Below are 12,500 nucleotides of genomic sequence, written 5' to 3' on the forward strand. Positions count from 1 at the left end.
CTCCCATCTCCTCTGACACACCCGCTCCCCCCTTCACCGCTCCAAACAAACTAGCTCACAAATCTCTCTCTCTCTCTCTTCCTCTCTCTCTCTCCCATGATTGACTTGCAAATGAATAAATACAAGAGTCTTAAAATGTGGTGTTCACATTAAAGGAAAATGTAACTAGTTTTCTGCCCACTTCAATGTTCCACACTGTTGGGGTGGTGGTGGTGGTGGTGGTGGTGGTGGTGGAAATCTTATTTTGCCTTCAGTGGAGTGGAGAGAGAGAGAAAAAAAAAGAAGGCATTCAACACCAGGTTGTTGAAATCCACTAAATATTCCTAAGGGTGCAGTAATTGGGCAACCAGGTGGCAACATTTGGTCGCTACACCGCAACCCTGAGTGCGATTGTGCTGAGTCAGGTGAGAGAAAACAAACACTTAAAGCATGTATTTGATTTACTTGGAAGCCAGCCTGCTGAGTGATGGCTTGGTGGTGGTTGAGCGGGGGGGGGGGGGGGGGAGGAGGAAAGGGGCATGGGGGGGGGGGGACTTTGACAAATCTTCGCACACGTGGGTGGCACAACATGAATTCTTCTTTAAGGAGTCCCGAACAACCCAACTTTTTCCTTTTTCCTTTGCTCTCTCTACTTTCTCTGACCCCTTTGATCCCTGCACTAGGATGCTGTCAAGTAAAAAGCAGTCCTCTCCTATCAGTGGGTGCTGGCTAATGAACCACTGTGAGGGAAGCGAAACACATCGGAAAGTGGCTTGGTGATGGAATACGCTGGGGTGCACCAGTGACACCCAGGAGGAGAAAAGCCAAGCCAAAACAAAAAGTGCCTCCCTGCCTGATACCACCCTCCCCTCCCCCACAAGCCCCAGGGAAGGAAGGAGGGAGAGAAGCTGTGTTTCACTGATGGTGGGTGGGTCTTGTGTGTACGTCTTGCAAGTCACCTCCCCAATCCACATCTCCTTTCCCAGGCCAGAGCTAGAGCCAGAGCCAGGGTCCAGGGTCCAGGGACATGTAAGGAGAAGCATGGGGCAGGCAGGGCACCCGCACCCCGCCTCCTCGTCAGAATGAGCCTCTGTGTGTGTGTGTGTGGGGGGGTGTGCCCCAAGAAAGCAGCAGCCTTCGTTTCGGAAGCCACTGGCTTGAGGGACGCAACCTCTCATTCAATTCCAAGAGGCCTCATTCATTGCCTTCATTGAAATGCAAATGGTTGGTTCAAAGTCCCGTTGTCTGCCAAAGGCTTCACTTTCTCTCCGCTCCACCCAGAGCCATACCCTGCCCTCAGGCGTTTGTCAGTGAAAGGATCTGCCTCTCCGACTGGGGCAAAGGTCAGCCACAGTCGGTCACTCCCCTTCGCTCGCTCTGGAAGTGCAAAGTGGGATCTGGCCGCTGCTTTCTGACTCGCATGGGGCAGACCATGAGTGGTTCTCAGGAACGGCTCCCTTCTGATGTGGCCTTTCCATCGGCATTATTGATTCACTCTTCCATCCATCACCTTAACTATGTGAACGCGTGTTATTAACCTGTGCGTGTACTTCTGTCACTCAAACAAGCAGAACTGCTCAACATCAAGCATCCCTCCCTCTCAATAGAACGATCTAGCTGAACCGATTACTCAAAACACAGAGAGGAACCCCTTACCTGTCCTTGTGCAGGTGCGCGGGGCGGGGGTGGAGGGGCGGTGGGAGGGGTTGCAGGAATATACTAGGCCTGTGCCCCGTGCCAGGCCCGGTTCTCTGCTTGGATCGGCGTTGGACCGAGCGACCAGGACACAGCAGTCCAGAGCCTTACTTACATCTCACAGTCGGTGCCTGTTCAGAAAAAACAATTCCTCCATCCATCCATCCATCCATCCATCCATCCATCCATTTTATTTTTATTGAAACTCAGATATATATAGAGAGAGAAGGAGAGACAGAAAGAAATATCTCCTGCCCGCTGGCTGGTTCACTCCCCAAGTGGCCACCATGCTTCATAAAACTCATTTCTTATCCAGTTATAATTTCATTAAAATATCTCATGTTTCCCAATTGGATAAAAAACAAATGGTATCTAAAAGTCTGCATACGAACCAGCGTCGCAGCCCTATGATTTTATCCAAATGAAAATGCATATGAGAGAGTTATTTGCACCCTTACAGCTATCACAGCTCAATTCACAATAGCCAGATACGGGATCAACACAGATACCCATCAGCGGGTGACAGAATAAAGAAAATGTGGCACACAAACACTATAGAATACTACCCATTCATAAAAATTAATGAAATTGTAAAACCTGATATACCTTTTTTTAAAAATTATTTTTTAATAATCTTACTTGGTTGATTAGGGAACAGAGTGTCAAGGGCTACAGGGTGAAAGTGGGAAATACCATTGTTTCCACATCAATATCATTTTACCCTGTATCTGGGGTCAGGGGAAAAAAAAAAAAAAAAAAAAAAAGGGAAAAGCCCCACCCAACCTCCCACCCATCCCAGATCCCCAACGGGAGGCACGCTCTGAGGCTCCTGCTCATACAGTTCTGATAGTTCATCAGTTCTGGACTGCTGCCAATGTCTCAGTTCCAATCGCAATGAACCCTATTCAGAATCCACTGGCTGACAGTCTCTTCATGGTTGGGGTTCTAAGATCAGCAGTTCAGTTGGAGGGATCTCTCTCCAAAGAAACTTCATCTGAGATGATCACAGGCCTGATTTCTGCGCGAGTCTGCTAGTACACAGTCCAACACCGTCCGTCACACCGATCGGCTTATGATCATGCTGGTCGTTGGGATTGCCGGGTTCGTTCTGTTTCCAGGCCTGTCTTCCTCGTGAACCGACGGGTGTCGTAGTCCGGTTCGATCCTGCCCGCTTCATATTCGGTCCTCACGCAGACCGGTTGGAGCTGCAGCCTAGTCGGGAAGTAGTTGTCCAGCAGGGGAGCCCACATTCCCCTGTCAGCTTTGCCTCCTCCCCCTGACTATCACATGTGCTGTTTGGGCGCTGCAACCACATCTGGTACGGCTCACCTCACCTTGGCATTCCTTATTGTGTACTAGTATGTGTCGCAACCGAACCTGGCTCGACCCACACTCTGTTCTGGCGCTCGGACTCACCAGCGGGTGATGTGAACAGGTTCAGCCTGGTCTTGCCCCCAATCCATGCCATGTGTATACCAGTGGGATAATTTCCATAGCCTGTTCTGGGCTGTTTCCTATTTGTGCTGCTTGCGCTTACCTGCAGGGACTGTGTCCTGCCAGAGGAGTTGCCCAGGCTCCTCCATCAGAAACTCTCCCAGTGCCAGGTTTCACGCATACCAGTGGGTCCATGAGCCAGCCCTGTTCAGTCCACCTCCTGTCCTAGCAGGAACAGTGGTGTTTCCTGACTGTTCTTCAACCCAATCTGGTTCTTATTGTTGGACGGTGAAGGATCCTGAGGTGGAGCCGGCAGCCACACGCCAGTCAGGAGGACCCTGTGCGCGCGTGCGCGTGTCTGTGTGTGTGAGTGTGTGTGTGTGTGTGTGGTTGGGAGGGGTGTGTGTGTGTGTGTGTGTGTGTGTGGTTGGGAGGGGTGTTGCTGAGAGAAGGAGAGACAGAAAGAAATATCTCCTGCCCGCTGGCTGGTTCCCTCCCCAAGTGGTCGGGGCTGAGCAGAACCAAAACCAGGAGCCGGGAGCTTCTTCCCGGTCGGTCTCCGCCACACAGGCGGCTGCCGATACCGAAGGCTTTGTGCCATCCTCGACCGCTTTTCCAGGCCACAGGCAGGGAGCTGGACGGAAGTGGGGCAGCTGGGACTCGAACCGGCACCCGTATGGGATCTCGGCACGTACAGGCCGAGAAATGGAGCCACTAGGCAACCGCACACGCCTGGCCCAAGCAACAACTCTTGCCTTCCCCTCGTCTTCTTGTCTGGTCCGGGGAGATGCACGCTGTCGACATCTCTGGCCCAGGCCTTGTATGTTTGGCACATACGGCCTGATGATCTATGGGTAGCTTGCTGTTTTAGTTCAGGCAGGCCTTAACGTGCTCTCCGACGGGAGCTACGGCCTAGCTGACAGGAGGAGTGCCTGCCTGCCTGCCTGCCTGCCTGCCTGCCTGCCTGGCGTTCCCCTAGCAGGCTGGCGGGCTCCCAGCCCCAGATCTTGGGACCGTCTGGGGGCTAATGCGGTCCGGCCGGCCTGCCTGATGTAATTTTTTCACCCAGGCAGTCCCGGCGCTTTGCTGACAGCTGGGTGTTGTGGCCTAATCCGGCTGGCCCGCCCGCCCGCCCGCCCGCCCGCAACGCACCCACCCACCCGCCCAGCCATTTTGGCTCTCTTTTTGCCTGACTGGGTGCAGCGCCCTAACTTGATTCCGGTTCTCACGCTCCCTCTCCACCACCCCCACCGCACCACCCCCGGTTCTTGCGTGCGCCAGTGGGTGCTGTGGCACAATCTGAGATGGCCCACCACCAGTCCCAGCTATCGCCATTGGGCTGGGGTACGGCAACCTAGCCTGGCCTGGTCCATCCCCAGCCCTCCTGCGAACTGTGGGGTGCTAGCCAGTTCACAGTTCAATCCAGCCTGGCTTGCGCCCCAACCCGGCCTGGCTAATTATATGTGTGTTTTGGAAGGCAGCTCTTCTCTGCGTTCACATCTATCTTTCTTTTCTTTAGGATTTAGTCACTAGGCTAACATGCCGGCCGGACCCAACCAACCAACTAACCAACCAACCAACCCCTTGTCTTTGATGGACCGTGGGTGGGTGGGTGGGTGGGGTGTGGAGGCGGAAGAGTTGGAGGGTCAGCTCACCATCTCTTATTCTGCGGAACTGAAGGGAAAGGGTGCTCTGAGGGAGAGACTGGGGCACCTGTGCCTGAGTTGTGGGTGTTGTGTGCGGTCGGCTCTGCGGACAAGTCAAGGGGACTTGAGGACGGCAGAGCAGGAGGACATATGGGCTGGCCTGTGCCCTTCCTGCCCGAGGATTTCTCTGGTGGATTGGGAATGAAAGGCCACTATGCCGACGTGAAGGCCTCACAGGTGGCCTTACCTGACACCTACTTCTCCCTCCATGTTCTGGATCCTGGCCAGGAACCACTCAGCGTGCAACCACTTCTGCTCACAAATTGGAAAGAGAAAGCTGTGTGATGCCCCCTCCTGGGATAGAGAGAGAGAGAGAGAGAGAGAGAGAGAGAGAGAGAGAGAGGTGAAGAGGCCCAATCCCAGCCTGGCTGCTCCCTTTCTCCTTTTCCTCATCTGGACCTTACCTGCAAATGGGGAACAGAGAAGACTGAATTGTTGTCACATTCTCACTAACTCAATTTCAATCTCTCTCTCTCTCTCTCTCTCTCTCTCTCTCTCTCTCTCTCTCTCTCTCTCTCCCCCTCTTTTCCTCTCTCTCCTTTCACATCCCTAACCTGTTTCCATGGCACATCCTTTCTGTCCCTGAGGAACTTCTTGGGTCTTGCAAGAGCTCACAGGAAGGACAGGCAGACGCAAGGGCGCTGCAGAATAGCTTCACTGGCTTTTCCTCCACTTTCATGTCCCTGTGGCTCCACTTCTGATCTAGCTCCCTGTTTGTGCCCTGGGAAAACAGCGGAGGGTGGTCCAAGTGTACGGGACCCTGCACCTGTGTGGGAGGCCTGGAAGAAACTCCCAGCGCCTGGATTCGGATCGGATCCAGTCAGCTCCGGCCGTGGTTGTGGCCATTTGGGGAGTGCACCGGCGGATGGAAATCTTTCTGTCCGTCTGTCTCTCCTTCTCTCTGCAAATCTGCCTTCCCAATGAAAATAAGTCAACCTCAAGGCCAAATAAATAAATAAAAATAAAACTAGAGAACAGAAAGTGAAAGCAAGACAGTGGGGGATACTGGCATTGTGGCACCGCACACACGCTCAACAGCCTGTCAGCAGACACACTGGCCTTGCCGTATGGGAACACCGATTTCATCTTGTTCCTGGCTCCTGGCTTCGGCCTAGCTTGGCCTCAGCTGCTGTGACACAGGAGGGAGAGAGCCCTTCCACACTTTGTGACAATACCGCCTAGGGAGGGACATCCAGGAGAGACAAGGGTGGAGGAAAGGTCTCTTGGCACATATTGTGGGAACGGACTTGGGGTGAGGCGCTGACTGGGTTGTAGCTGTGTGTGTATAGGGAAATCTTTGCTGTACCAATGTGGTTGGGGACATTGAGATGGACTGAACCGGGTTTCTGATTTTTGTGAGACAGTCTTTCTCTCTCTCTCTCTCTCTCTCTCTCTCTCTCTCTCTCTCTCTCTCTCTCTTTCTCTCTCATTACTGGATGAGGTTCCCCGGGAGAGCTGGGCTTGGAAAAACGTGGCCCAAGGGATGAATCTGGAACTGACCCCTGGGCTCGACACTCAGTGTTGTCGTTGTGATCTCTTGTCTTTGCTCTTCCTGCTCCCCCATCCTTCATCTTCCCCGTCCCATCGCAACCCCAACTGACTCCAAACCAGAAACCCCAGCGTGTTTCAAGAATCCACTCGTGCTGTCTGCGCGCCATCTAGTGGCCACAGTATCGGATCGGACAAGAGGCGAAAGCCAAGATGGCGCTGACGGCAGAAGCCAAGATGGCGCCCGCGTCTGAACAAGTCTCGCGAGGCCTCGGGGTGGTGGTCGGCGTGGAGTTTGGGGGGGTCGAGGAAGGAGGAGGGAGGGAGGGAGGGAGGGAGGGAGAGAGTCGGTCTGGCGCAGGCGCAGTAAGCACAGTCGGGCTTCTGGCTTGCTGGCTGAGCAGTGGCGGCGGTGCCGGCGGTGGGGGGAGGGGGGAGGGGGGAGGGGGCCGCGGCGGCAGAAACCGTCCTTCCGCCGGGCCGGGACTGCACTGTGCGCGCCTCTCTAGGTGCTCCTGCCACGTCCAGGCGGGGGGATCTGTTACCTTCCCAGGGATGTTGCCTTAGTTCTTTCTTCTTGGATCTCTCCATTCCTTTTAGGCTCTGTTTCTCTCTCTCTCTCTCTCTTTCTCTGTTTTGCTCGCCGATTCCCGCTTTCCTCTCTTTCTTTCTTTCGCTTTCTCCTTTTCACTGTCTCCTCTCCTTCTCCCACTCCCCTACATCTCCTAGAATTTCACTTGTGACTCCCACCTTTATTTGACAGTCTTCATCCTTACATTCTCTGCCTTCCCCTAGGTTGTTCTTGAGTTGTTTTTTCTCGTTCAATCTTTATAGGCCTTTCTCTCGCGTCCTCATTCTGGATTTATTTTCTTCCCTCATCGGTGTGTGTCTGGCCGTTGTACCTGCGTGTGTGTGTGTGTGTGTGTGTGTGTGTTCTCCCCTAATGTTTCCATTGCTTCCCTTTATGTTGTCTTTCTCTTTTCTTAGTTTTTGTCTTTCTTCTTCTTCTTCTTTTTTTTTTTTTGTATTCTTACCTTTGCCTTCCTTTCAGTTCTCATTCTCTCCTCCCCCCAGCCTCCCCCCCCCGTTTCTCTCTCCCTTTTCTCTCTCTCAATGTCGGTGTTTTCATTTTATTTTCTGTCTGCCTTCTTCCTTTACCTTTGGCTTCCTTGGTCCTTCTTAACTTGTTTCTCTCTTCTCTTTCAACCTATATATGTTTTTCTCTCGCGTCCTCATGCTGGATTTATTATCTTGCCTCATCTGTTTTACTCGTGTGTGTCTGTTTTTTTTTTTTTTCCCCCAAAAAAATTTTGTTCTACTGTGTCCATTGCTTCCCTTTATGTTGTCTTTCTCCTTTCCTAGTTTTTGGTCTTCCTGGTTTTTTTTTTTTTTCTTTCTTTCTTAGTTTTGCCTTCCTTTCAGTTCTCATTCTCTCTCTCTCCCCCCCCCCCCCCGTTTCTCTCTCCCTTTTCTCTCTCAATGTCGGTGTTTTCATTTTATTTTCTGTCTGCCGTTTTCCTTTACCTGTGTGTGACCAAGTCTATCCACCCTTCCCCCAAGACTGTACTGATAGGTCAGATGTATCCTGTCACAGTAGATGCGTGGTCACTCACTACTACAACTCGATTCTCCCCAAGCCACGCGACCTGGTGTTCCATGCATCAACACCGAATGTTAACATTTCACCAGTGACGGTCACGACACAGTTTGGTTCTAAATGAGAGGCAAGGCAAAGCAACCGACCTGGCGGCCGGGACCAGCCAGCACCCCCTGCGAGGGGAGGGAGGGAGGGCGGCAGTGACACACATTTCCCTGCCTATCTCGGCTTCATTGCCTGGCTGCGTGCATCCAGCGTGCTGTCCCTTTGTCCCTTGGTGCTGGCTGTCTGACTCCACCTGGTGGCAGCCGTGCTGTAGCTGTAGAGCATTCTGGAGCCGGCAAGGGCGAGCAAGTGGGTGGAGAGCCCGGGACAGGATGTGACAAAGTCCCCAAGCTGCAGGCGGGAGAGTCCCAGCCCTGCTGGGACCTTGGTGGCTCGTGTGCTGTTCGGAGATTGAGCCTGGAGGCTTGCAAGTGAGCAGGCAGGCAGCTGCGGGGGTGGGTAGGTGTCTGCTCGCTCCCGATTGTAACCGGGCTGGAGTACCGCTAGAGTGCATGGGGTCGACCAGCACACCCTTTATCACTGCCACCGTGCACTAGGGGACTCGATCGGGGCCGTCGGCGGGGCTGCGAGGCCACGGCCACCGGCCCGACACTTGTCGCCTGCACTAGGGGACCCGGTCGGGACCGTTGGTGGGGCTTGAGGCCACGGCCGCCGGCCCAGACGCTTGTCGCCTGCACAAGGGGACCCGGTTGGGGCCGTTGGCGGGGCTTGAGGCCACGGCCGCCGGCCCAGACACTTGTCGCCTGCACTAGGGGACCCGGCCGGGGCCGTTGGCGGGGCTTGAGGCCACGGCCGCCGGCCCAACACTTGTCACCCGCACCCTAGGGGACCTGGTCGGGGCCGTTGGCGGGGCTTGAGGCCACGGCCACCGGCCCGACACTTGTCGCCTGCACTAGGGGACCCGGCCGGGGCCGTTGGCGGGGCTGAGGCCCTGGGCCGCCGGCCCGACACTTGTCACCCGCACCCTAGGGGGACCTGGTCGGGGCCGTCGGCGGGGCTTGAGGCCACGGCCACCGGCCCGACACTTGTCACCCGCCCTCTAGGGGACCCGGTCGCGGCCGTTGGTGGGGCTGTAGAGTTGTTTGCTTTTCTCTAACTCCTGGGGTCGACCAGGTGGCCACAGGAGCATGCCCTGTGGGCGATGGCTGTGTTTTTGGGGACTTGTGACCCGGGCCCCCATCTGAGGGGCGGCTGTGTCCCATAGGTTGTCCCTGTTGTCCCCTGGAAGGGCATTTCTACACCTGCAGTTGTCATTTTGGATCTGCAGGTAGGTGCTGACACGCTGTCTCCTGGTGACTGTCACCGGAAGAGCTGGGCCCCTGGGTTCGCGTCTGGGGCGGTAGGGGGGAGCGCGATGGGCTGCCGGCGGCCTGGCGCTGGACTGCGTTCCCCCTGCCCATCCGGCGCCGAGCTCCCTGCCTGGGTTCGTGCGGGAGCTTGGTGTGCGATCCTGGTTTAGCCCTGCGACGGTGCCACCATCTCCGGCTTAGAATTTGCCCCGAGAGCGGCAGAGGTGAGGCTGGGCGCTGGGTCCTATACCCGTGTCCGTCTTCTGCCGCAGGTGGCCCGCTGCGTGTAGTGGTGGCTGACAGAACCCCCTCAGAACTGAGTCTCAGTGGTCGTTGGCTTTATGCCGCGTGTGCGTGTCAGGCGTTCCTCCGCTGGGGTTGGCCACCGCTGCTGAAGAGGCAAGGGGCTGGCGAGGCTGTCGACGGACCCCCCTGGCAGCTGTCCTCGCTGGGCGTGACCCCCTGTGCCTCGTGTGATGTCATAATCCTAGACCGAGACTTGATCGATGTGGTGATGTGGCGCTCTCCTGGGCCGGGCCTAAGCCGCTTACAGACGAGGGACGGCCATTCATGGCGAATGCTGCCGAGCTGCTCGTTCTGTCTTGCGGGCTCCTGGTTCCTCTTTCCCCTGCCTTGGCGTGGTGGGAGAGGCCAGGGGTGCGGAATCCGGCTCGATCTCCGCTCCCTCTGCCTTGTGCCGCCTGAAGGTGCTGGCGTTGGGGGTCCAGGCGGGGGTCCTCGGACGTGGCGGACACCCTTTGCCCTCTGCCGTGTCGGTGTGTCATGGTGTGTGGGCGGGCCCCGTCCCGCGGTGGTGGTGCGGGGCTTGTCTGGCAGAGTCTGACCCTGCTCAGCTCTCTGCGGTGCTCCTGGAGCGGTCCAGGTCGTTTGCCTCTCAGGCGCCTGGAACCGAGTGGTGCCGTCGCTCCTTCACTGCCCCGGTGTGCTCTCTCCCGGGTGTGCCGTCGCAGCCTCGCTGGTGTGTGCTGCTTGGTGCGTGGGAGTCCCTGGGGGGTCGAGGCGGTAAGGAAGAGGTAGCGTGGGTGCAGTGCAGGCCCGCTGCCGCTGCTGCTGCTGCCGCCTGTGGCCTTGCTTGGCCGCTGGTGTCCCCTGCGCGTCTGTGGGGGGGCAGGTGGCTTCCTTTCCTCTACCGCAGACCCCTCCGCCCGGCTTTGGGCTCGCCCCGCGGGTTGGGTGTTGCTCCCTCGAAGGGCCCTCTCGGCCTGGTGAGAAGTGCGCTCGGGGTTGGTGGGGTGCGGCCCGCCTTCGGTGAGAAAAGTCTTCTCTAGCGATCCGACAGGGACGTGCCTTACGTGATGGGGTGCCGTATCCCCCGCTTGTCGCCGTTCCTTCCCTCCTGGTGTGTGTCGGTAGCCACGCTGCTGACGACGCGGATGGCTCGGGTTCGTTGTGCGTTAGGTGGCGATGGTCGCTCGTTCCCTCCGCCCTCCCCTCGGGGAGTGTGTGGGGGTTACGCGTGGGCTCTTCCGGCCCCCTTCCGCTGGGGGCCGGACGCTGCCTCTCGCACCTCTACCTCGCCGTGGCCCGTGCCTCCCCCCTCTGGGTCGGGGGAGGGTCCCGCTGGGCCGGGCCGGGTGTGTCCCGGTGCCTACTGTGGGCCTGACGGAGGGGCTCCTGTGGTCGCTCGCACGCACGCACGCGGTGTGCGTGTGTCGCCTCCGGTGTGTGGCCTTCCGCTTGCCACCTGGGGCCCTGGGGTTGTGTGTGGCTTTGTCCCGTGCTGCCCCTGTGGCCCTGGTGTGGGGTGGCTCTGCTCGCTTCCCGCCCTGGGCTTGCCGTTGGCCCGCTGGCCGGTCACCGCCGGCGAGGGTGGTGCGGTGGGGCCACGGGTTTGGGCCTGTTGGGTCTCCCCTCGGCCGCGTCGGCCTTGGGAGCGTTCCTGCGGGGTCGCGGCCCTCGGGACCGGGGCCCGGATGTTGGCGGATGGAGGCCGGGATCCGGCAGCAGGTAGGCGCCCGGCGTGTGGGCGTTGGCGGTGTCGCGTTGGGGGCCCCGGTGGGGGGGCCTCAGGCGCGCGTCGGGGAACGCGTGGGGGTCGCTGGAGGCGGGCTCCGGTGTCCCAGGCGTGTCACGGGACCGCCCGGGTGTGGGCGGTGGCATCCCGTGTCTGTTTTCCGGGAGGGACCCGGCTTTCGTTGGCCCGAGGTGTTCCCTCGTGGCTCCCCGTCGCGCTTCTGGTGCCTCTCCCCCGTGGTCTCATGCCACCCCCCCCCATATAGGTACCCCCCTCGCCGCCCGCTGCGGCCTCGTGTCGCTGGCGTGTGGCGTTGAGCGCTCTTTTGGGGTCGGGGGTCGGTTGGCTGCGACGTGTGTGGCGTGCGGTGTGCGGGGGCTGGCGTTTCCCCTCATCGTCGGCGGTGTGTGCGCGTGAGGGGTGGCTGAGTCGCACGGTGGTCCCCGGCTGTGTGTGGTTTGTGCCTGGCTGCCTCCCCCTCCCCCATGTGGGACCGCCCTTGCGCTTGGAGAGCGCTGGCGGTGAGATCCCGCGTGGTGTGGGGGCCGGGTGCGTCGTCTGGCCGCCATCCGGTTCGGCCGACCGTCCGTGTGGAGGAGGCCCTCCTCCGCCGTGCCCCTTCGCGCTTGGGGGGGTCTGCTGGCCCTCGGCTCCCGCTTGTCACCGCTTGTTGGGCCTCGCTCGCTCGCCGGGTGGCTCCTGCTGCCGCGCCTCCTTTGTCTCCATCTCGCTCTTCGTCCGCTCCCTGGTCCTGGGTCTCCGTGACCCTGTCGTTCTTCGCTCCCGGGGTCCCGCTGCGGCCGTCGGGGAAGGCGCTCGGGCCCCTTCCCGTGTGTCTCGCCCCCCGCCCCGTCAGGCGGCGGTGGCCGGTGGTGGCGCCGCGGGTCGGCTTGTCGGAGCCTCGGCGCGTGTGCGGGGGTTGAGGTCGGTGAGGCCGGCGGGGGTCGGTCGGTGGGGGCGGCTGGTGTGTCCCGCTGTCCGCCCTCCCGCCCGCCCTCCCTCCCTCCTCTCCTCCTCCTCCTTCCTGGTTGGCAGTGCCGGTGGTCTTCCCGGACCCGGTGTGGCTGCCCCCGTGAGTGGACTTTCCCTGAGGCTGTGGTCGGCCGGTTCCTCAGGCCCGTCTTGCGTCGCGAGGTTGTGTGGGCGGCTCGGCGTATCGGCTCCGCACCCCGTTGTGTGTGGGGGGCGCTGTCGGCCGGCCCGGATGGAGAGAGGGTTGTTTCGGGCGTGCGGTGCCCTCGGCGCCGCCGCTGCCGTGTCCCCCTGCTCCA

This window comes from Ochotona princeps, unplaced genomic scaffold (genome assembly GCF_030435755.1).
Source record: "Ochotona princeps isolate mOchPri1 unplaced genomic scaffold, mOchPri1.hap1 HAP1_SCAFFOLD_277, whole genome shotgun sequence".
Classification (NCBI taxonomy): domain Eukaryota; kingdom Metazoa; phylum Chordata; class Mammalia; order Lagomorpha; family Ochotonidae; genus Ochotona; species Ochotona princeps.